The sequence below is a fragment of the Archocentrus centrarchus genome, chromosome 16, assembly GCF_007364275.1.
Source record: "Archocentrus centrarchus isolate MPI-CPG fArcCen1 chromosome 16, fArcCen1, whole genome shotgun sequence".
NCBI classification, from domain to species: domain Eukaryota; kingdom Metazoa; phylum Chordata; class Actinopteri; order Cichliformes; family Cichlidae; genus Archocentrus; species Archocentrus centrarchus.
This window is the reverse complement of record NC_044361.1, coordinates 19,103,525-19,129,420: the sequence shown is the minus strand read 5'-3', so window position 1 is coordinate 19,129,420 and position 25,896 is coordinate 19,103,525. Positions and strand designations below refer to the sequence as shown.

General features: G+C 43.7%; 1 protein-coding gene across 1 annotated transcript in view; it reads left to right on the top strand.

The window, feature by feature from the left end:
• The first annotated feature begins 1,410 nt into the window (after window positions 1–1,410).
• The window catches only part of hivep3b (HIVEP zinc finger 3b), a 45,702-nt gene continuing 21,216 nt past the window's right edge, over window positions 1,411–25,896 (top strand). Inside the window, exon 1 of the mRNA XM_030749470.1 lies at window positions 1,411–1,679. The gene's annotated coding sequence lies outside the window, so the exon portion shown is untranslated. The remainder of the gene's footprint in view (window positions 1,680–25,896) is intronic.

Sequence of the window (25,896 nt, the reverse complement as noted above, 5' to 3'; positions counted from 1 at the left end):
TGGAAACTTGTTGCGGGATGATGGGAAGTGAAGATGCTGATGCCTGACAGACTGGGCTGTACAGTTTCTCTCCACTAAGTATGGGCGCTAATAGATCTGCTCGTTTCTATTGAACTGATGAACTTCCTCTGTATTTCCACAGTCTCTCACTCAGTGTGCCCAGGCTGTATTGCAAAGCAGTCGCCCCGCTCTAAGCTGGAAGTCTAAAAGTCTGAGTGTGTGTATGTGTGTGTGTGTGTAGGGCTCTCCTTTGCGCATGCTCTCCCTCAGCTCAGAGGAGCAGCTAATGCAGTTATATAATAGTTAGTGCAGCCGGCGTCTGCTGTGAGCCAAATGCCAGGCCAGTCTGGTTACATAAGCCTGTCAGAGTCATATTGTAGCACTACGGAGCGCTCACACCACAGCATGTCCCTGCTCCTTTCACCATCTCTTCCTCCGTCTCTCACTGCATAACACTGTTTTTTTTTTTCTTTCTTTGCGCTCTCATCCTCTCCTTTTCTACACCTCTTCTCACATCCACCCCTCCCTCCCTCGCACTTTTCCCTTCCTTCCCTTTTCCTCTCTGCTGCAGCGCTGTTCTCAAGCAGGAGAACAAAGAGTTTGCGTGCTGGATGCAGATGCGCAGACAGCTCCAAAAATATGAGGCACAAAAAGAGCAGGACTATCTGTCAGCTCACAAGTACAGTGGACGAAATGTAATGCATCAGGACGTGTGTAATTCAGTTAGTTGGATGCCTTTGCTGTACACCTTGGCAGTCATGATGGGTGAGTCAGGTGAAGAGATAAGCTCTGGCTGCCGGTTACCACAACACGTGCACTCTGATGTCCACTGGCCTTTGAGTGCCATTTGATCTCCAGGAATGCCTTTCTCATTGACCTTTACACCTACCCCCCAAAGTCCCCTACTTATGGGCCTTCAGGCATGAGGAGGTCAGAAAGACAGAAATGCACTCAGAGCAGTCAGATATGCGCCAAGAACTGCAAATATGCCCCTTGAACGGTCCAACCTCGATTGAGAGAAGTTAATTAATTTACGGTTTCAGTTTATGAAAAAATTATTGTATCGCTCTTTTTGTGTGATGTCATCACTACTTAAAGTAGATTGTTCACCCTTGTGGTGCAGTAGGGAGGTGTGTGGTGATGGTGTGGGTCCGTGGAGAAAACGTTAGTCTGTTGCTGCTGAATAAATAACACACCTAAAGATGCGCAGATCAGGAGTGCATGATCTGCTCAATTTAGCTCCACAACTCACACTTTCACTGTATGAGGTTGCTTGGCTAATTAGAATTAATAGCATTAACCAGGAACTGCTCTCTTCAACCAATAGGATCCTCCGCCTGCTCATGATTATTCATAAGTCGAGGCTCGGCGCGCCACCCCACTGGTGGAGGCTGAGGGGAGGGCGGCGCCCACCAGACCTACCGTGCGGGGTGGTGCGGAGCCGCGGAGTGTGTTTTGCGTAGGGCGAGATGTTGTTTTTTTGTGACGATCAGCTGAACGTGGCATCGCTGTCCGGTCTGACACAACAGTGGGAAGCACAGCTAGCCCCTCCGATTCTCCCTCCACAGAAACACGGGCACAGAGCAGCTGTACCCAGCGCATCACAATCCAGGAAATGCGGACTTCTGGCCCTTTCGCCACGGGATAAATGGCTGCAGCGCCAGTACTGTAGCAAGCTGGTAAATATTAACCTTATTGACTGTTTGTTACTTAGTTTCGTTTGGGTTATGGTGCTTGTCAGAGAGAGCAGGGGTAGGGTGTGAAGCTGACAGCTGATTCCGGCCGTTTTTTTCCCTTTTTTTTTTTTTGTTTGTTTTGCTTTTTAACAGCTTGAGTGTGGCATGAAGTTGAGTTGCTTGCATTAGGAGAGGCGTTATGATGACAAATGATTAGAGATGTGTTGCATATAGCGGACCTGAGCAGCAGTCCGTACAGAGAGATTTTTTGGCACCAAAGTACTGTACGGTGCGCTGAAGTAGCGACGTGGGCGCTACACATATACAGCTGACAGCATATGCTTCATCATGTACCTTCATTCACCCCGGTTGCCCTTAATAACAAACCAGCCGAGGAGAGCAACAGTGGGGACTGACACACGCACGCCGTCTACACGCAGATATACGATTCACGATCACGCCTGTGAAGTTATTTGTAACGGGCTACACCTACACTTGCCAGATTTTTGGAGGATGACATCATGCTTTTCTACTCAGTTGATCTGCTGTTATTTGATAGATGGGCTGAGTTAACCAAGCAGGTTTTTTTGGCTGCCGTCCCATCTACTTGAAGTAAAGCCCCTGTATTATTTAGTTTTACTCTATCTATCTATCTGTCTAAAATCAGAAGTTTGGTACAAGGCAGTCATGATTTTGCACCTCTAATATTACTTTTGTTTTACAGGAAATGAGGCATGAATAGTGCTTGAAATCTGTTGCTCTGTGTAGATGAAGAGCACAGCCATTTGATGCTGAGAAATCTAGAGGATTTTAACAGCAAACATACAAAATAACAGTAATGCTGCAGTGTCCTTCCCGAGCTCTGGAGCTGTACTCTAAGTCGCAGCACACAGATACAGTAAGGTGTCAGACCATAGTGGTGAAGGAGGGATAAATGGATAGAGGCTAATATGCAATTATTTCTTAGTGAATCAGCATAAAGTGGCAGCCTAACAGTGCTCCACTCTGGCCTGGATCAAGACCAGTTTGTGGTGGTGTTGCTGAAGAAAGGAGCTAGCTCAGCAGGCACCCAAGGAGAGCATTGCTCCATTTCCTTGCAAATTTCCAAGATTGTTGGCATCGTGGAGCTTTTGGTCACTGGACAAAATACCTGCTCTTAGAGATTACTGCCATTTGAAGTTTTAATATGGATGGAGATAAAAGGCAAGATTCAGACTTTGATGATTTTATACCAGTCAAAGTTGGCTGTAATATTAGAGGGTGCTTGTTAAGGATAATTACTGTGTCTTAAAGTTGGAAATGAAGGTCTTGTAAAACCTGTTTGAGAATATATATATATAATTTTATTTTTTTTTTTAATTAATTAATTAATTTATTTCAGTCATTGGATTAGCAGTCCAGCTCATTACAAAAAAAGCTTTGGTATTCAGTATCATAGATAAGGACTCCAGCAATAAGTTTGCTCAGGCACAAAAAGAGCAAATGTAAGTGTCAGGAGTAAGTTTGTGGATTGCAAAAGAACTCCAACAGGTTTATGTGTTGGTATCTCTCCCTGGCACAAGTACCACTCAAGAAACAGGCCAATTTTTGTCAATTAATAACACAGAACCGCTCAGTGTCTTATACTTTCTATCCCTGTTTTCACTCACCTGGCATACCCGCTCCAGCTCTCATACACTCACTCAGCCTTGCAGGTGGTGACGTGTTGATGTAATGCGTGAAATGCCACTGGCAGCGAGGGGTCTTGTCGAGTTCCTGCTCAGACCTTCAGATGCATCCCCTGCAGACAGCAAGGTCTGATAAGCACTGTAACGCTGGAGCAAAGGGTCAGGGGGAGCATCTGTGATTTTTCAAAGCACGCACGACAGGTTAGATTAACGTGAACGTTTCATAACGTTTCATGGATGGTGCTATACCTTTACAAAAATTAAAACAGAGTGTTATCGCTGGCGCTGCTGGCATGTATGAGCATGTTTTAAGTTTTGTTTACTTTGAGAGCAGGTTAAGGATGGGGTTTTATCGGGAGCTTTCTAGAGAAAATGAACACATGTTCAAGCTGTAAAATCCTGGTGGTAAGTGGGCACATCTTGCTGAGGCACCACAGAAGAATAGATGCACCGTTGTGCTTGGAGACAAGAGTAAACCAGGAACAAGTCTTGGATGTACAAATTCCACGAACATACACCTTGCGAAATGGAGGCCACGAGTGCCAATCTGGCAACTTCACAAATGCCCCAGTAGCCTAATAAACCCATTGCAGACATTCACTTGTACTGTAATGCATTCTGAATATTAAAAAAAGCATTTTCTTCACTTATCTAGTCGCATGGCCTTCTGTATAGTGAATGACTCTGCTTTGGTATCATTTAGGTCAGCGTGTGTGTGCGTTTGCTGGGGTTTCAGTTGTTTATCAGTATCTGGCCTCAACTCAACCTCCTATCCGGGCTTGTGTATTGGCTGGCCCCTTCAAATGAAGATAGAGTTTCCTTGTGTTTGCCAGGGACCAGAGTCTGCACTGTATGTGTGTTAGTGTGGCCCCTTGGCCCGCTCCCACGTGTGCACGTCCGGGTTATGTAATGATAAATTTGGACGGTGATGTATATGTACAGCATTGCAGGCAGCAAAGGTTCTACAGGAAGAGAACACGCAACAAAGTGGTTACTCACCCGACCGCTCCCTTCGTAGGTGTTAATCATTACCTGCTTGAGTGCAGTTGGTATCCAAGTGGAATGTTGAGGGGTTTGCTGCACGTAATGACAATCCTCCTTCAAAATAGGCCACAAGCTGATTACATCACAACTCTCAACTTTTCATTGACCGTATAATATGCTATTCTTACCAGATTTATATTTCCTGTTGTTTCCCTCTGTATATGTTACAATCTATGTGTTTTATCCTGGGTTCACTGTCCGCAGTGACCAACGTGACCAACGTTGTGCAATAGTTATTGTCATAGTGTGATTGTAAGCTTCTGTGCACCACACCACAGGTATGTGTAAAAAGGGCTCCGCTGGGATATCGCTGCTGAGCTTTGTGTAATACTGGGGAGAAGCTGATGACTGCTTGGGAAAAAAGTGATAACGTGCAAAGTAAAGTTGCAGCTTTTAAGGTAATGGTTACCCAGGTTTATATGAAAGAATTAAATCTTACCTTCTGGAGGTCAGGCATATAATTCTTTCTTCATTTTTTTGTCTGTTGCCTTGAAAGATGCGCGCCTAGTGTGCGTATTGATCGATGGTGCAGGCAAGTTATTATATTTCACTACCAGATATCTGTACCATTTCCAGATCTCTCGCTTTCTCTCCCTGCCTCCCAAGATACCTCTCTGACCACACCCCTCAGCGCACAATACATCTGCACAGATTGCAATCTCCAGATGCTTGTTTACCACAGTAATCTGTGTTCATTAACTAACACCTGCAAAGATAACTGGTGTTTACCTCTGCTTTAACTCCTCCAAAATCCTATTGCTGCATCTTCGGATGCAGATCTCAATCTGTATCATCTTATACCAGTCCCATGAGAGTATGCTGGACACTTAACATTTCAAATTTATATATATATATCCTCATACAGGCTTTCCCTCCTCTCTTTAGAGCTGATTTCTTTCCTCTCCTCTAATGTCTCCTTTGTCTCAGTGAGTAAGGCACCCCTGCAGTAACAGTAAGTGAGGATTGGAAGGGATTTCTGCTCTGCAGGAGGGTAAGAGGGCTTTGGGGGAAAATCCTTCCAACCCTGCCGTGGATCTGCCGAGCAAATCAAGGCAGCAGGCGATGCTCCAGCACAATCCTCCCCAGCCATGTCACTGTCACTGAATCGGGGAGATTGAACTAACCCCCAGGCCCCCTCCTTTAACTGTACTCTTTTAAAGTCCTGTGAAATCTGTGGAGCAGCCTTCAGTAGAATCCAGATTTGTTTCGTCTGTGTCATGGTGCTGTCAGTCTGCTGTGTGCCATTCTTTCTCACCTGCCGTGCCTACATGATATGAACTGTGCTAGCTTGCGGGGAACTCTGGGGCATGCCCTATTTTATTATTTTTTTTTCCATGCCCTGTAATAAGATCCAATATATCAGCCCAACCAGTGAATATGATGCTATATCAAAAAAAAATAAAAAATGTTTGTATATGCACTGTGGGCTGCACACATGCATGTGTTTGCCATTTCCCACAGAGTCTTTGTAGGCAAGCTGTGCCCTCATGTTGTCAGGTAAGGTCATATAAAGAACACCTCATTTTAGATGCTGTTAATTATGCAAGAGTGTGGTCATCTGGCATCAGTTGGGAAGGTCATTTGCTCTTTATACGGTAAAGGTCACAAAACTCCCCAGATTTTGATCTGTGTGTTTTGTGTTGGCACCAAAATGTTCGTCTTTTTTGTGGTTTTGTGATGCTGCAGATGCTCTGTTGACATCCTGTTTGAGGTTAAAACTACCTTTAAAGGCCTTCAGATTCTGGAGTTGTCAGTACACACCGACATCAAATGGAGATGTATTGACACACGATGTGTTTATGTACACTCTTCGTGTTTAGATATATTCTGTACATGTTTGCCTGTACAACTTTTTTGCTGATGTCTCCATATTGCAGCCCCCTAAGCGAGGGTATCTGTTTCACCTAATTGAAGGTCAATATTTGCATGAGCATTCCTACAGACAACTTTCCTAACTCGGCCTAGACAGAAGACAGGCCGCCACTGTACTTCAATAAAATCAAAGTGCTTGTCATATTGTAGCCCAACACTGCCAGATGTATCTCTTCACGCTACATTTGTACTGTTCCAAACCAAGAGGTCTTTCATTGCTTGCAATTATTGCAAGACATAGTGTGAAAAAAACTTTGTGGTTTGATTTTGTTAAACAAATCTAATTTATTTAGGGAAAGGAATTTGCAAAGATTATAGGTTATCTTGTTAAATATGACCAGAAACTGATTCAGAAAAAAAAAAAAAATTCCACCAAGATACTTCAGCACACTTGTGGGAATCTCCTCTATTTGATAAGAAAAGTTCAAATTTCTGTGATCCATAAGCTGCGATGATTAGCTGATGAAGTCCGAGTTGTGTATTTCATAACTGTGAACATCCAGTCTGCAAATTTATTGATTTGGTATTTTAATTTTGGTTGGACTGAAATGGACACAAGTCTGAAACTTTAAATAAAATAAATCCAAAAAGCAAAAGTCTTGTTTTCATAGCTTAGCGTTTAGTCATTGTTTTTAATAATCAATCAAAGTTGAGTTAGGCTTTAAAATAGGTGCACATGAACAAACACGTTTTTCACAGGCAAGCAGAAAAACTATTCCCCTAACTGTCATTTGTAAAAGTCCATCAGTCCACAGACTCGTGTTTTCCTGCTTATTGAGGACTTCGTGTTATTTTTGGCTTTGCTTCTAAATTAAATGGGAGTTAAACCACATTTGCTTGTTGGAAAAACCTCATAATCATTAATGAGACAAGTTTACCCATCAGTCTGAGAATCAACCAGAGAGTGTGGAACTATGTGAAGGATGTCCACAATGCACTGTAGTCTAAGTGAAGTAATCTCATGACACATTTGTGACACACTCTGGGTGGATCAACAGTCAAAGCATGAATCCCATTGTTAGGGAAGGTATGGATAGAAGGGACAAAACCATCTCTTTTGTATTTTAGCTTTTTTTTTTTTTTTTTTTTTTTGTCACACAGTAGTATCAGTATTTCTTTCTGCACTTAGCACAATGAACATGGGGTATTTGTCAGTACACACACACACACACACACACACACACACACACACACACACACACACACACACACACACACACACACACATCGCTGTCTGTGCCATGCTTCCTCTAGAAACTTCCTCACCCCGGGAGAGGATCCTCCCTTCCCTCTCTCCCGCCTCCTGCCAGTGCAAAACCCCAGAGCTGCTGACACAGACTCACCCAGCGTAATTGAGAAAATAAACAGATGATGGAAGAAAAAAAAAGAAAAATAAAAGCATGTGCCGCTCACCATAGGGCTACATGTTTATCCACAACTGGATGCTAAAGCCACGGCTTTCGTCGCCTTCATGGGAGCAAAGATGAATGAGTCGGGGCGGTTTGCGGGTAAAGTTAAGAGAAAAAAAAGGGAAAATTGTGGAGGCTGAAAATCCTGCAAAATAAAATCCATTCGTCATTCACCCCTTTGCAGGGTTAAAGGATTTGCAGTGTGTCCCAGTACATATTCAGCTAGCGGCACACAACGGTGAAATTAAATTAACTGGGTGTTATAAATCATGTCATAATTAAGGATTTGCCACCATAACAAAAGCAGAGGGCTGCAGAAGACATGAGAGTGTTTATTTTGGGGAGAGGAAAGACAGAGATTGCTGTAGGAAGCTCTTCCAAAGTCTGAGGTGTTACAGTGGTTTTTATTATGTAATCCTGCTGTCCTCAACAACCTCAAACAGTCAGCAGCCCCAGTGTTTGCGCCCAGGTAGTCCCCCACCTCCTCCTTTTTTTTTTTTTTTTTCCCCCCAGCTTTGCTCTGTCAGCACAGTGCTAGGGAGCAACCCCAGCTTAGTCACTGCAAACGCTGATTTTTTTTCCCTCAACATTCTGCAACTCTAATATGCTTAATGGCAGTGCCCTTTTCTTCTGAGGACCCCCCTCCCCATGCCCCCTGCGTTGGCTTAATTAAAGGTTTCTCGGCCAGGGAAGAGGCTAAAGTTCAAGGAAAAGTTGGGTCATTATAACAGTGTTACACCGTTACAGTGGTCATCTGCCTCAGTTGGATTCAAGCCATATTTCAGTCTGACACTAGCTTCCACAGAGAGTCCAGGAGATGCACGACTGGAAGCATGTGATGAAGTGAAAGACAGAGGGTCCAGCTCCCCTGAGTCCTTTTCTCCTTGTTTTTCCAGAACCTGCTTTCTCTTTCTCTCTTTCTCCTCCAAGTTGTAGTAATATGCTCACAGGAATCTGAGAGGCTAATTGGGATTCTTCATGAGTTGGAGCGGCAGGGGCTGGATTCCCACTTGCAGCCCCTAAGTAGGGTGTCCATTACTGTGGGAGTGTCTAAATAACACAGAAGAAGGAGATCAGGTGAAACCCCGGTGAGGGTTTTTGGATAGAGAGGATGGGGGCTGGAAGGTGTAGAATGAAGAAATTCATTTTTGTGTGTGAGCACACCATTTTAAAGTCAGTTTTATAAAAAAAAAAAGTGGAGATTGTAAACCTGGAATTCAATTGCTAGGGAGGACGCAACGGTAGATTTTCTTTGTCAGGATGTTTGGTGGATGGTCTCGCTTGTCTTATGAGTGTGAGCTGTCCGTATTGCGAGGAAAGAAACAGTCTCCCTTTCGGTGATCATATTGTTCATGGTCAGCATCACAAAACACATGTCACAGGTTCAGTTTTGTTTGCATTGATCTGGTTGAAAACATCTTTTTCCTCAACATTTTGTTCTTTTTGTTGCACAAGCAGTGCAGCCACAAAACTCAGAAGTTGCGGTTTGTTTTGCTGAGGGTACCAGTGTTTTACACCATCAATCTATGTAATGCACGGTTTATTGCTTTTCTGTGTAACTACAGTGTTATCAGATTATCCTCAGTGCAGTTTTTCATGGTGAATAGTGTGTTGCATTTGCTTTCTACCTCTCATTTGCCAAGTCCTGTTGTCTGTATGTCATCAAACAAGTCTGAACAATCCCATTATTCTGCTCTATTCTATGATTTTAAAGCCAGAGATTGTAACATTTAGCAGTTTGCTATATGGATGGGAGTGTGGTAACATACTTTCTATTGTAACTGCTTAACAGTAATGATTTTATAGTGTGTTTTTAATATCAAAATCATTTTACAGAAACCGTCCAATCCAGTAATCAAGCTAGATCCTAAATGTTACCTCTTTGATTTTGTTGCTTTTGCACAGCAACTGTTTAACCTTGATGGTATGCACAGTTGGAGTTTCTTTATTTCTTTTTTTTTTCAGACAGTAATGAAAGTTATCCTGTCTGAGAGGCAGCAGATTAGATTTTCTGTCCTTAGATTAGATTTTCACTGTCAGTTTAGCTGCTCACTGGAGGGCACATTTTGCCATTTGTTTGAATTTTGTGGGTTCAGGCTTATGACTTGCTCATCAACTTTTTACATGGTCTCTAAACAAGTTTCTGTACTGCTAGAAAACTCTTTCAATCTGTTACAGAAGTACACGGCCTGCTGTAGGTCGAGTAGTTTTGCTTTCCGTCCATCCCTCTGTGCGTCTGTCTGCGAGGGTTTACCTCTCTGGTTTGTAGACTCCAAAAACACAAGGAGTTGAGCCATGTAATTTGGCATATGTGCTCTTTACTCTTCAAAGATGTGCAACATGATATTCATATTCCTGGATGTTTAGTACCCTTTGTACACTTTGGCTGTATTTATCTGAAGTGGAGAATAAACAACATGGAGGATTTCAGGCTGCTAATGCTATGATAATATATGCTAATGATAGGCAACCTCTTTCTCGTGCCTGATTGGTTTAGCCTAATCGTGTGATCATATTGTGCTGTGTGATTGGCTATACCTACTTGACCATTATAGACTGAAATGAAGAAAGTTGGGATTCCCCATATCTAGCAACTGACCGAGGTCACTGAACAGCCAGTAGCTAGATAGTGAAAGACTGGGGAATCCTAAATTTCCAGGTAAAGAGCCAGTCTATTTAGAGTAACATCGGTTCTAGACTGCAGCCTTTATTGATTATCCTTTGATGTCAACTTCTCACTGGCTGATTGTCTAACAAGTTGGTCAGGGATGACTTGTGGCCATTAATAGCACAGACTATGACTCATCAATGAGCAATATTAAAGCCATACCTACTGCTCAGCAATATTGCTCAAATGTAAACAACATGGTTGCATTAAGATTATAGTGATGTTATACATAATGCATTGATATCAACAGATCATGTGGTATGGATGCATTAACTAGTAATACTCCTGTACACACGACTATAATATGATGTGAATACTTTGTAAGTATTCTCTTGAGTTTGAAAACGGGTGACTGGACTTCTTTTTGTTTCTTGAAGACGTTTCACCTCTCATCCAAAAGGCTTCCTCAGTTCTCGAGATGCCTACTTTGTTGTTTGAAATTTTTTATGAAAATGGGTCTGTATTATTATCCTGACTTCTACATTTATATTTTCATTAATTGTGGAAGCATGTCCCCCTTTGGGGTGGATCTTGTTCATCATTTCACTGATGACATTAGACATTAGGGTGCAGTTCCCCAGTAATGGGTTAAGCCTTTGTTTTGTTTGCAAGTCTTCACTGAATTTTCCTTTACTCTGGGACTGTGACTTAATCCATGTGTTTTCTTTTAATTAAAACTAGACTGGATCTAGAGAACCTGACCGCAAAAAATGATGTTGGCAACGTCGTTAAACATGCTTATCATCAGGGTTTCCCTTATTGTTTGTCTTTCTAGGAAATAAACAGACTTTAGTGACTTATTGATTATTTAGCTTGTAATGTGAATGTATAAACAGAATACACAGACTACCTTGCAATATTATTATTTTGGCAAACATCACCTTACTGTGATATTAACAAAGCAAAGAATCAGTCATATACCCATTTTTACTCAGCTAGAAGAGGAACCTTCATACCTCACACTAAACTGTCAAGGCTGTATGATTTAAAAAGTTTGCCTTTTCACTTTCTGCCTACTAATATCAAAAATAGCTCCACCTGAAATCAATGGCATATTCATGTTTTGTCAATTTTGAAAGTTTCTGAGGTTCATGAGAGAGCGTTCCTCAGGAGCAGCATGAGATGGCGCAGGGTAAATTGAAGTCTTCCTTCCCACCCCACGGCCAGAGTCAGTGACTTCAAAACATAAAACCAAAGAAAAAAAAGGTCTGTCATGGCTCTCTCCAGTAATAAAAATCTGCCTGATTTTTAAACACATTAAAAAAGTACTGTGTTACGGAGATACATCAGGATCTTCATGGGAGGTGCTGGGATGCAGGGAGAATGAACTGAAACAGGTTAACATCCATCCAGTCTTTGTACCCTTTTAAGCTAATTGACTTTAAGCTGTAGTATTATGTTTAATGGCTAGATATGAGTGCTGTATCATCTTTTCATAAAACTCTCTCCCAGAAAGAGAATGAATAAATCTTTAACCACACGTTCAATCTGGAAGACACCTGTCAGCTTATCACACTGATCTTAACCTCTCAGTTAGCCTGCTATCCAATTACTTTTGAGCCTGCAGGCTTTCCCATCATCCACTGATCATTTTAACCACCTTATTTGCTTCATTTCACACTGCTGTTGCTGCAGTTCATGCTGCACAAAGCTTTGCTCCTTCACCTGGTGTATGACACTCTGAGGGGATCTCTGATTGGTTGCTATTTATAAGGGTTCTGTCCCTAAACACTTTGATTTAATCCATGCGGTCAGAAAAGCCTCTACATTCACATGAACTACTGTCTAAGTATGTAGGTACTTTTGGTTATAGGAAAAAAAATTAACTTAACTTTTCTCCTCTGACATGTCAGATGCCACATTTAAACCATTAGATATGGGAGTCTGGGCTTTGTGACTCACATCGTTATTTGGCTTTTCAGAAATCAGGCAGCGTACCATACCAGGTGGTGGTGTGCCTGTGTGAAACTGCAGATTACTGGTTACAATAGTATTTAATTAATGTGATTTAGATTTCCTTTGTGTTGGCTGTTTTACATCCAGTACAAGTGGGTATCATCCAATGAGAATTGATAATTAGAGGGCGCCTGGGTAGCTCAGTGGTGGAGCAGGTGACCACATATATATGCCGCGCTGCGGCATATATATGTGGAAAAAAAAAAAGAATTGATAATTAGAGCTTTTTCTTCTTTAATGCTTCATCATGCAACTGCACAATACCAAATCTGCAGTTTTGAGGTTAGAGGACATAAAACTCATTTACAGTAAACATTCTGAGAGGTAAAATAATCTGCCATTGTGTGTAAATTGAGACAGAGAAGCCAGTGAAGCCTGGCTCAGGGCACGTTCAGAGACCATGCTTCAACCTGAATTGGATGACAAATCAGCCATACATAACCAGAGAAAAACTAGCAGGAAATCAATGGATCTGGCCACCTATCCTACATCAATGCAATGTCTCACTTGCTCACCATATGCCTGTTGTTCTTGCTCTCTTTCACTCCTTCTTGTTCTTTCCCTTTTTTTTCCTCCCTGTTTTCTCACAGTCTCTGCAGTATAGTTCTTTGAAAGCACACTGCAGACAGCATCTCTATTTTAAGGACACCTTTGTTTCTCTGCTTTGTATTCAAATGATCAGGCTCACAGGCAGAAGGATGCAGCTCTGAAGATGAGAGGGATGGAGGGTGAGGAAAGAGAAGAGGTGGCGAGTTGACTTTTGGAGTCAGGTTTCCCTTATAGCAGATCTTAATGGGCAGATGACAGCTGGAGGAATGCACAGTTAATATCCCTAAAGCGGGTCACATGACCTTTGGGCTCAGTTACCTTCAGTTTGGGTGGTCAGTAGAAAGAAAAATGTTGATCTACAATGACTGTGTCACATACTATATATGCGCACTATGATTTCTATCACACTCAGAAGCAGTGTGTGTGTTTGCAGTGATATGAATTTGTTACCATATCCTGGACACAGTCAGCATGGTTGTGTGTGGTCATCCCAAATGGCCAGACTAGACCGTACCTCCCAGCAACAGTGAGTGCAGCCAGTGACACATTTCTGTCTGCTAATGCAAAGTGGGGCATTTGGGTTGCAGTGGTTTTTGCTGTTTCACCCAAAGCATAAACAAATGGATTACACATTAATTCTCCCACAGACTTTTTTTTTTTCTATAATAGCAAATAACCTCCATCAAGCCACTCCATAGTAGTATGGAGTGGCTTTAGCATGTAGTAGTACTTGAATTTTGGTAAAGGAATTAGAGACAAGTCCAAATGTTTGCTTGTCACTGGCATTTTGTTACTATGCCGTGTTAATACACTCATTTTAATTCTTCCTACCAGGTGTTTACAGCACAGTAAAGCTATGTTTCTTTAGCTCTGTAGTGTTTTCAGCTGTAAAGATAAGATGAACGCAGTGAAAGCAGCAAGATGATTTATGCATGTTTGGTCTTATTTAACCTTCAGTATATACATTCCTATCGATCTTATATTATCAGAGAGAATTTGATTTAAATTCTAGCCAAAATTGCAAAATATTATAAATTCAAAATATTTCAATGGTAATAAATGATTGGCCTACCCAAATAATAATAAAAACCAATTGTTAGCGAACCTTGTAGAAAATTGGGATTTGCACGCACAGATATCAACTCTAAATTGCTAAAATGGAAGTGAATGGAGAATTTAGTTTGAAGCACTCCATAAAATTATGGCTATGGCTTGTGACAATATTTTTCACTATGCTAATGTGAAATATTTACAAAAAAGCTGTTCATTCACAGCTCTACGACAGATTGGTGTCCTGTCCAGGGTGCACCCCGTCTCACGTCCTATGACAGCTGGGATAGGCACCAGCACCCCCACAACCCTGAATTAATTGGATGGATGGATGGATGGATGGATGTTCATAAACATCATTCACTTCTAGTGTTTTGGTGAGGTGGTTTGAGTCAAGTGAACTCAGATTTTGAGGTTGTTTTGGGGTGTAATACTGGCAGCGATAAGGGTCGGGGAGCTAAGAAGTTGTTCTGGGATATGAAAGCACAGCAAATAAAATTAAGTCCAGATTCCTTATCATTATTGTTGTTCATAATTATTTCAGGAAAAGAGAAAAACTTACAGCACACTTCAGTGCCGTTTGCCAGTCATGTATTTGTATATTCTGCAGATTCAGCATTTCATCACTCCACACAAACATGCACAGATTTACTAAGGTGCTGCTTGACTTTTTGTCTCAATTGCTGAGTGTGATTGACGAACTGTCTCATTCACCCCCGGGGCAGCAATCTCAATATACAGAGACTGAATATTGTAAGCACATTTGATAGCCTTTTAAAAGATGATCTCAGATGGCAAATGAAGTGTCCAGGACAGGTTGTAGGCACTTTCTGAAAACATAAAATGACCACATACAAGCGCCTTCTCTCTCCATGTCCCTGCCTTTCTCCTACGCATTTGCACATTCTGTTCTCCTCTGTCTTGTTATTCTGTGTCTCGCACTCTTTCCTTCTCCCTCCATAACACATGCACTCACACACACCTCCACTTTCTGTAATAAACACATAAACAGACGGGTTTGTATATAAGCGCATTGGGTTTGAAGGCTGATGAGGCGTTGATGTGTCAGGAAAGGCTCTGTTGACAGGCCACTAATGCAGCGTGGCACCAAGCAGAATGGGCAGCAGGGCCTCACAGTGGAGGAGGGAGAGTAAACTGTAAACTGACACTTAAACTGAATGGAGTTGTTTGTCACTGTGGGTAGCAATTACTTGGCCTGGGCTAACTTTGAGTAAACTCCCCAATAAGAAGAATGCCCTTCTGCCAAGCCTTTGGCACAACACCACCAGAGGAAGGTGGGGATGGAGGCTGCCTTGTTAATACATACTGCAGCCTGGCTGTTGTGTTTGAGCACACTTACAGGGTGAGCTTCCACCTGTTGACTCTTCCCCCGTGTTCATGTTTGCACAGGCCTCAGTAAAAGCACCGGCAGCTTTACCATTACAGCGTGAATTAACATAGTAACTGGTTAAGTAGATGTGCAGATAAAGCTTGGCGCCAGGTCATGCACAGAGCAGCCAGTGCTTGATTGTACCTGCTGCAGCTTCACACAGGATGCAGTACAGCAGCTGCAAAAAAAAAAAAAGAGGAAGTAGTACAGGCTTTTCCATCACTGGGGAGCAATCCACTTGGGTGACTTCACAGAAAAAACAGATAAATTCAGTGAAAACAAAAGTAACTGCACCAATTTGTCACAAAATGACAAATTGCTTGATGTGGCATTCCATAAATGCACACAGTTGTCTTTGACTAATGTAATAGAATAGAAAAAGGCTCTTTTTTTTTTCATTGTTGGATAATCTGGGAATCTTCTAACCTTTTATAATCATACCCCACCAAAAGATTAAGGTGGATGTTTCATCACATAGGTTTAGCACTAGAGCTGCATCTTTGTCCAGCTCTCCTTTCAATTAACCAGAGACCTTCATCTCATCACAGGTTTGCCTCAAGCTCACGCTTTTCAATTGGCACCATGACTGAGAGAGCAAATATAAAACAGCCGACTGTGAACGGCGGGTACAGTAGGCTGCGTGGGAGAATGCGCACTGTGATCTTGACATCCACGCATCACTGAAACTTGTGAGCACAGGGAGGACAGCTTTTGAAAATGTCAGTTCCTCTTTCTATATTTATCTGCTCAAGCCCCCCCCAATGCTTTGTCACTCTTTTATTTCATTTGCATGCTGCAAATTATGCATTCAGATGTGTGGCACTGAGCTGTCCGAAGGCAGGTTTTTTTTTTCTACTTGTTTCACTTCTGCTACAGTAACTCCCCATTCAGCTACACTGTGTTTGTTCATTGCTGTAGTTGTGACACGTCAGAAGACCATTTTGCCTTTGAGTCAAACTTGTTTCAGAAAACTTTTACTAATACTGTGCAACTATATAATAGCTGGGTTTACCCTAGCACCAGAAATTGCAAATGATACATTACCTCTATATATGTAACATTTACCAATGAGGGGCTTTGCTGAGCACCAGGCTACTATCCATAATCACTACCTTCAGCAACCCTGCAGACACAATTTCCTGGTAGCCTTCCTCAAAATATAAAGCTTACTTTGTCGCGTATATAGACAGTGGTGCTTAATAATGCTTAAGCACCATGGAAACGAAAAGATAATGAGTGTGCCACATAGCTAAAGTTGTGGAAGTGTACATTTTTTTTGTTTCTCAGAAAAATTATGAGGAAGAGCCAGTAAGAGAGGTAAAGAACCTACTCAAGATTTTTAAAACATGTGTTACAGACCTCTGGTGGGGTCTGTTTCACACAGAAAGAAATAGAGACGGGAGACATCAGTTGCGTTCGGTCTGCAGGCTCTTCCTCGTCCCTTTATTTACAAAACGTTAAATCATCCTTCTCATTCACAATATCATCTAACATATCTCTAAACACAAACTACAATATTGAAACAAACTCACATCTTTTGCTCCACTGTATATGATATACAAAATAACTGCCCCATAATTCAGGGTCTCTTTTGTGCGCTGCTACTACAGCGAAATGCTACAGCTATCCTGCTGCAAAAACCTATCATGTAATAATATCATCACTATTTACCTGCTTATTATTACCTTTTTTTTTGCTGACACTTTTTTCTAACCAAACATATGAAAACCCATATTTTCCAACTAAAACACATCTATATCAAAATCTCAAAAGAAACAGAATACATCATCATATAAAAACACAGTCAACAACAATACTTTGCATTTAAGAGGTATATCTCGGAGCAACATCCATAACAAAATGAAACACACATTGTAAAGCCTCACCATTTCGTACCATTACCCACCGATAAGATGGCTGCTCTCCCGTCGGTCGACGGAAAACAGTTTATATTTCTTTTCTATGTTCGAACACACAACTTACAACATTACACAACATCACGAGCATCTAAACACAATCGCCTCTCTGTAAACATGTACTGAGGTGAAATAACTCAGATTACTAACCTGTTTCACACAGAAAGAAATAGAGACGGGAGACATCAGTTGCGTTCGGTCTGCAGGCTCTTCCTCGTCTGAAGCCCGGAAGCCCCACAGCACCGAATACCACCCGCGCTATTTCCCCCTAGTGGCGAAACTACACAATTACATCTCCTCAAATTCAACATAATACTACCATTAGCATTGGCCTTTCCACAAATAACTTCTAAGCAAATTACAATTGTGACGCTTACACTTGTAGGTGTCACACACTCCCCAACAAAATGAAAATGGCTCCTGACATTTGACCTCTTAAACTTTAACATATAACATTTACTCAAAATATTCAGATCACTTTGTGCCTCCCCTCTTGCTAACATCAGTAAATGAACTCTTTATAGTATACTGGGAGGATATATCTCTGTATACCATGAGATGATGGAATGGACTGTGGTGTCCAAAGGAAATAAGGTACTGAGTGATACAGTGGCATACTAGAAGCTGATGTGTTTGGCGATTCATGTACATCTGCGAAACTAACTGACGAATGCAACTGGAGAGAAGGCTGGCCAAGTGTTTCATAGGTGAACCGTGCAGCTGGTCGCCTTTCTCTCGTTGACCTTCTCAACCCTGGTACCTCAGCTGGAGGGGTCAGGTTATATGCAGACTGCATTTGCTTTTCAGGCAACAGTTCAACCCCCCCTCTGTCTTCTGTGAGGGCCGCTTCCGTGTCGATTGATCCCCCCTGTTCTTCTATTACCATGCGTTCCTCCAGTGGCGTCCCCTCTGCGTCCAGCGGCATCCCTTCGCTGACATCTGGATCCGACTCAGCCGGGACTACACATCTTGAGGGTACATTAGTAGAGTCAAAGGTATCCACAGCACTGTCTCCATGTCCACCTCTCAGATCGTATCCTAGTCCATAATAAATGGAACCCCCATCCTCATCCGAACTTGACTCGTCGTCTCGTTGCGCCTTTGTCTCTTGTCGAGTTGGTTTAGATTCTTTTCTTTTGACCCCTGGGGGCTTACTTCCTTGGTTTGTGGCTGGTAAGTCCCTGGAGAGCTCATTGACAAGATGTAATACGTTGCGATGCAACACACGCTCCTTCTTTCCATCCATCTCTGAAGCCACCCTATAGACTGGGCTTTCTCCAATCTGCTGCTTCACCACATAGATGGTGTTTTCCCAATAGGACCGCAACTTCCCCGGACCACCTCGTTCAGTCAAGTTCCGTACCAGTACCCGATCTCCGGGTTGTAGCACAATTCCCCTCACATGTCGGTCATAGTACTTCTTCCCACGAGCACTTGACTTTTGACTGTTTCCAGATGCGATCCGGTAAGCTTCAGTCATCCGTTCCTTCCATTGTTTCACATAGTTCCTTGCTGTCTGTGGCTCTTCTCCAGTCTCCAGTTGGAATAGGAGGTCTACTGGCAGCCGCGGATGGCGACCAAACAGCAGGAAGAAAGGTGAGTAGCCAGTTGCCTCATGGCGTGTGCAATTATATGCATGTACCATCTGTGGAAGGTAATCCTTCCACCTTTCCTTCTGTTCGTCCCCCAGGGTCCGCAGCATCTGCAAGATGGTGCGATTGAAACGTTCAGCTGGGTTGCCCTGGGGGTGGTACGGGGTCGTGCGGGAGTGTCCTACCTTGCCCAGCTGCTGCAGAGCTCGGAACAGTTCATTTTCAAACTCCCGCCCTTGGTCATGATGTAGCTTCAACGGATAGCCAAACCTCAAAATATAGTCATTAAAGATCCTTTCAGCAGCAGTTTTGCCACTCTTGTTGCGGGTCGGATAAGCCTGAGCATACCTAGTGAAGTGGTCTACCACAACTAAGATGTACTGGTATCCACCCCTACTCGGTTCTAAATGCAGGTAGTCAATCGAGACCAATTCCATGGGTGAGCTTGTGACGATGCTGGCCATGGGAGCTCGGATGCGTGCCACCGGCTTCTTTTGCTTGATGCATGGGCACTGCCGGGTGACATAAGCTTCGATGTCTCGCTTCATATATGGCCAATAGAACCGAGGTCTCACCAAACTGAGAACTCTCTCAACTCCGACATGCCCCACATCATCATGTAGATGTTTGAGGACAAGCGATCTGAAGCTTGTTGGCAAGACTAGCTGATGTTTCCCTTTCGCTCTGCGGTACAGGATGCCATTCTCTATACTCAGTCTTGTCCACTCATGCATCATTTTTCTAACGGGACCTCTCACCTTCTCCTTCATTTCAGGGGTGAGTACTTGACTTGACTCTTTCATTCCCAAAATGACACCGATTATGGGATCTGATCTTTGAGCTTGGATTAGTTCAGCTAACTCGATGGGCGGACCCACCTCTTGGATGCCTGGTTCGCCCTGGCTGTGCTGTGCTAGAGTCAGAGCAGCGATCCAGGCTACATCCCCCCGCTCGCCTGCTCCACAGCCTTCCCAGGTAGCAGCAACCGCTTCCCTCGGGAGCCCGTTCGTACACTCCCCAATATATCTTTCGATATCAAGAGGGTTTCTCGACAGTGTATCTGCATCGACATTGACTCTTCCAGGTCGATATTTGATGTCAAATCTAAAGTCAGACAGTTCCCCCACCCACCGGAAACCAACCGCGTTCAATTTGGCAGTGCTCATGACATATGTTAAGGGATTATTGTCTGTGTAGATGGTGAAGTGCGGGGCGTAATAGAGATAATCCCTGAATTTCTCGCAAACGGCCCACTTGAGAGCGAGAAACTCGAGTTTGCCTGAGTGGAGTCGATAGTTTCTTTCCGCGGGTGTTAGCGTTCTTGAACCATACCCTATCACTCTGAGCTTCCCACCCTGTCTCTGATAAAGGACGGCTCCAAGTCCGTCATTGGAGGCATCCGTGTGAAGCACAAAAGGGAGCTCAAAATCCGGATAAGCGAGGACAGGAGGAGCTGTCAACCTGTCAATCAGCTTACCCAGAGCCTCCTGATGTTTCACGGTCCACTCAACTGGAGTCTTTGAGGGTAATTGTGCACCCTTTCCCTTTTGTCCCTCTGTTCTTTTCTGGGCTTGCAAGAGCTCATAGAGAGGTTTCGCTATCCTTGAAAAATCTTGGATGTAAGAACGATAATAGCTCAAGAAGCCAGTAACCCTTCTTACATCCCCAACTGTCGCTGGTGTCCTATCTTTCAAGGCATACACGGCCTCGAGGTCTTTTGGATCAATTCGCACCCCCTCAGCTGAGACCAAACGTCCCACATACCTTACTTCTCTCTTGAACAGGTCGCATTTTGCAGGTCGGAGTTTAACTCCATGTGCCTGCAAGGCTCTTAGGACTTTTCTCAGTCCTTCCACGTGGTCCTCAAAAGTCTTCGCATAACACAGGATGTCATCCAGGTATGGAATACAGCACTCATCCCGTAAGGGAGCCAGCATTTCTTCCATACTCCGCTGAAATGCCGCGGGTGCGTTGGTCAGCCCAAAGGGGATCCGCACCCACTCATAGAGACCCCAGGGGGTGATGAAGGCAGTCAGGTGGCGTGATCCCTCGGCTATGAAGCCCTGGTGGTACGCCTTCCCCTGATCTAGCACAGAGAACCAACTATAACCCCCCAAAGTGTCAATGAGATCCTGAATTCGCGGTAAGGGGTGCCGGTCGGGCACCGTGCGCTGGTTCAAGAGGCGGTAATCTATACAAAGTCGAAGGGATCCATCCTTTTTCCGCACACACACGATGGGTGCAGAATAAGGAGATCTGGACTTAACGATCCATCCCTTTGCCAGGAGGTCCTCAATATACTCCTTAACCTCCTTGTAAAGGGGTTTCGGGATGGACGTATACGATTTCTGAATTGGGGTTGTTTCCCTCAGGGTTATTGTCATTTCCAAGCTAGGAATGCACCCCATGTCATTCTCATCCCGTGCAAATGCCCCGGACTCCTCCCTCAGCATCTGCTTCACTACTCTCTGTTCATCCCCTGGTAGATGGCTAATGTCAACAGGCGGATCCCATTCCTCTGCAACTTTACTCCCATTGCCCTTCGGAACGCTTGTGGATTCAAGGCGACCAACTCCCAAGGGTGCCTTTGGCAAACTGGTGGTTGGTAAGTCGGTTTGTACAATCCCGGCAATCGATTCAACAGTCCCAAGCGCGACCCGACTGGTGAGCGTCACATCATGCTTGGTGTGATTCCCAATGGGGACCCTAATATACGGGACTTTTGCTTCATAAACTGTTAGGAGACTGTTGCCTACATCCAGCTGTTGCAACTGTGGGTTGCTCTCAGTTGGTTCAAAGAGCAGGAGGGGATTGGAAATGTCAAGTGCAGAAGGGACCTTACATTTAACGTACTTGACCTGGCCAGCTGGGATAACTACATCATGCAGTCCTACTGTGAGTACACTTTGACTGCTTCTACTATCTCTGGTAAGCTTGGTCTGGATGAAATTGACCAGTGCTGTGGCTTTGTCATTCTGGAGGTTCATTGCGCTCCGCAGGAGGCTCACTAAGGTCGGCATGAGGTTCGCACTCACGTCCGGCCCCAGGACCAGCTGCTCAATCACATTGAACCCAATCAGGGGACCATCCAATGGCACGCTGCTCACCAAGAAGGGCACTTGAATAGTCAGGTCCGGGTTGCTATTCTCTGGTAGACTCACCATCACACCCAGCCATCCATCATAGGGCAATGGCTGGCCATTAACACCCAACACACTGAAGGCCTTGTCACCGATGAGCTCAGTCAGTGGTCGTAGCTTGTGGTCAGGGAGGTAAGTCTTCACCCACTGGCTATCTAGAAGACTCACTTGTGCACCAGTGTCTAGCACACAGTCCACTGCGTAGCTGTGGATGTAGCACTTAATTTTACACTTCTTGCCCACCAACTGTGCCACTCTCTCACTCCCCTCAGGCTCTTTAGTTTTGAGTTGGGGGGTTGCTTGACTGCTTCTCACATGCGCAAACTCCTTCGGGCTCTGGGGGGGTGATTCGGGGTTGGGCTGCCCACGGCTGCTGGAGGACGGTGCACCAGCAGGGGACAAACCAGAGTGTTTTGGCTGGCCTCGCTGGAGACAACCAATTGCTCTGTGACCCGCCTCCCCACAGACAAAACAATGATTACATGTGCTTGCCCCCTTTTGAATACAGTTGGGACAGCCATACTGCTTTGTGCTTTGCCTGGGTTTTGGTTTTGAGTGCGCACACTGACACGTTGGTTCACAAGTCTGCCTCGACGTGAGAGACTCCACCACTTTAGTCAGCGCGTCTATCTTTGCACTCAATTCATCAACTACTTTATTCCTACTCTTCATTTTACCTGCATCATCAGCCGGTTCCAGCTGAGCAGTGTGGGCATGTGTTACCTTTTGCCGAGCAACATGCCCCAGTCTCCGCTGCCTCTCACTCTCCTCACTCGACACCTTATTTACCTGTCTTATCAGTGCTTCATCTGACACACTATAATCTGAGAGCAGCGGCTTAAGTTCGTTGCGCAGGTCACCGTATTTCGGAAGGAGACCTTGATGAATGGTGCGTAGGAACACGTTTTGAATTGTCCGTGCCTCATACACAACATCCATGTTATCCTGTTTGGAAGCAAACATGACTTTCTGCTTCAACCCAATCATCCTATAAAGGAACTGCTGGGGAGTCTCGTGGTCATGTTGTTTGGTACTCAGTAGTTCCTGAAATAACTCACTCCCACTTTTCTCACTGAGGTGTGAACATAATAAACTTTTAAGTTCCCCAAGGCTCAAGTCATCTTTACTGACTAACATATCCTTAAACTGTCCAGGTTTAATGATACGAAGCACGCCCTGGATGATCTCACCCTCTGTATGGTTCGCTTTCAATCCCTCTTCTATTTGTTTACATAGTCCGTGGTAGGTGATGTCAGATGTAGTGTCTCCCACCTGGCCCCCATGCACCTTAAACTCTCTGCGTTGCAGAAATGGCAGATCCCTCAAAGAAACCACCTGCTCAGGTCTCTGGTGTCTAACATCTCTCACTGCATGGCTGCTAGCTGCATTTGCACTTCTAAGTGGCGGTATCTGTGGAGCAGGCAGAACAGGTGTGTACTGTACTGCTGGTGTTGGGTTTAACTCTGCTAGTTTTTTACCAAGTGCTTCATAGCTAGCTTTCAACTCATCATATTCATTTATTTGTGGGTCAACAGACTCATGGAACATTGTAGTGTGAGGATGCACGAGTGTCGGGCTAAAGACAACACCCTCTTCCTCTGACACCACAGGGGCACCTCCTTCACAAGTACGATTCGCTATAAGCTGAACAATAGCATCACTTAAAGACAGTAGGTGTGAAACTCCTGCATCTTCTAAACCCAAGAGTGTTTTACAATGAAGGTATGCACAAATATAATCAAAACAACTTTCCTCATCACCAAGTCTGTAGCTCACAGGGTCCAAGTCCGACAGCCGTGTGATGTCCTCTGCAATCTGAAAGAGTTCCTCTGCTGTCAGCTCATGAAGACTCTTTTTGATCTTCCACGTCAACTCTTTTCGCTCCTTGTCCTCCATCTTGTCCCTTGGCAGCACTCTCCACAGCGTAGTCAGCTCAACCGGTAACACGTCACTCCTCCAGCAGGGGTCCCCTCCTTCCTCTGGTCCCACGGCTGCCTCAGTTGCACGTCTACCACTCCAGCACGCCTGCGATGTCTGCTGCGGGTTCGTTGATTAAAGGATCAGCATCCATCTTTGTAGCATGCCGATCCCCGTACGGGCCACCAAAATTATGTTACAGACCTCTGGTGGGGTCTGTTTCACACAGAAAGAAATAGAGACGGGAGACATCAGTTGCGTTCGGTCTGCAGGCTCTTCCTCGTCCCTTTATTTACAAAACGTTAAATCATCCTTCTCATTCACAATATCATCTAACATATCTCTAAACACAAACTACAATATTGAAACAAACTCACATCTTTTGCTCCACTGTATATGATATACAAAATAACTGCCCCATAATTCAGGGTCTCTTTTGTGCGCTGCTACTACAGCGAAATGCTACAGCTATCCTGCTGCAAAAACCTATCATGTAATAATATCATCACTATTTACCTGCTTATTATTACCTTTTTTTTTGCTGACACTTTTTTCTAACCAAACATATGAAAACCCATATTTTCCAACTAAAACACATCTATATCAAAATCTCAAAAGAAACAGAATACATCATCATATAAAAACACAGTCAACAACAATACTTTGCATTTAAGAGGTATATCTCGGAGCAACATCCATAACAAAATGAAACACACATTGTAAAGCCTCACCATTTCGTACCATTACCCACCGATAAGATGGCTGCTCTCCCGTCGGTCGACGGAAAACAGTTTATATTTCTTTTCTATGTTCGAACACACAACTTACAACATTACACAACATCACGAGCATCTAAACACAATCGCCTCTCTGTAAACATGTACTGAGGTGAAATAACTCAGATTACTAACCTGTTTCACACAGAAAGAAATAGAGACGGGAGACATCAGTTGCGTTCGGTCTGCAGGCTCTTCCTCGTCTGAAGCCCGGAAGCCCCACAGCACCGAATACCACCCGCGCTATTTCCCCCTAGTGGCGAAACTACACAATTACATCTCCTCAAATTCAACATAATACTACCATTAGCATTGGCCTTTCCACAAATAACTTCTAAGCAAATTACAATTGTGACGCTTACACTTGTAGGTGTCACACATGCAGAGGTGCTGAGTGAAAAAGTGCAGCCTGTCTTTTGATGCTTAACAGGATCGGATATCACATCTGCTCGCGGTACGTATCGACTGGCATTAACAAAAGACTTGCATGTTCAACTCCATTAGCTGGCCGGTCGGTTGCCTTTCTGAGACCGCTCACTACAAGCTCTAGCCTTTTTTTGCTTCACTGGGTCCGACCTCTTAATCATTGAATTCAAGTGCTTTCAGTCACATGGCCACAGGTATATAAAATCAAGCACCTAGCCATGCAATCTGCCTTTGCAAACATTTATGAAAGAATGGGTTCTTCTAAAGAGCTCACTGAATTTGAGGTGGTAGTGTAATAGGATGCCCCAGTTGCAGCAAGCTAGTTTGTGAAATTTCTTCCCTTGTAGATATTCTATGATCAGTCAACTGTAAGTGGTATCGCAAAGTGAAAGCATTTAGGAACCACATCTGGGATTAACATCAGCACAGAAACTGTATGCAGGGAGCTTCATGGCTTGTGCTTCTATGGCCAAGAAGCTCCTGCTGGTGTAATGTGTAGGTGGAGCAGTACTTTTGTCAATATAGTGTATATCCTGAATCCTTTTGCATGCCAACAACTTGACAGTTGGTTTTAGGTGTATCCATATTTTTTCCTTGATGAGATATTTATTAAATCACTGCTTCAGACTACATTAGCCACAACAGCTTAAGACACACAAATCTCCAACTGAACTATTACTGCAGTAGCAAATTATGGCTAATATAGGCTTTGGGTTTTGTAAAGGCCAAAGAATATATGTATTATGAAAAAGAGATAGTTGTATCAGTTTTGCATTCTGTCTCTTTAATATTGTAGTGCAAATGTGCTAAATTGGTGTAGTTTTGAAGGTGTCAGCTCCTTTGTCCAC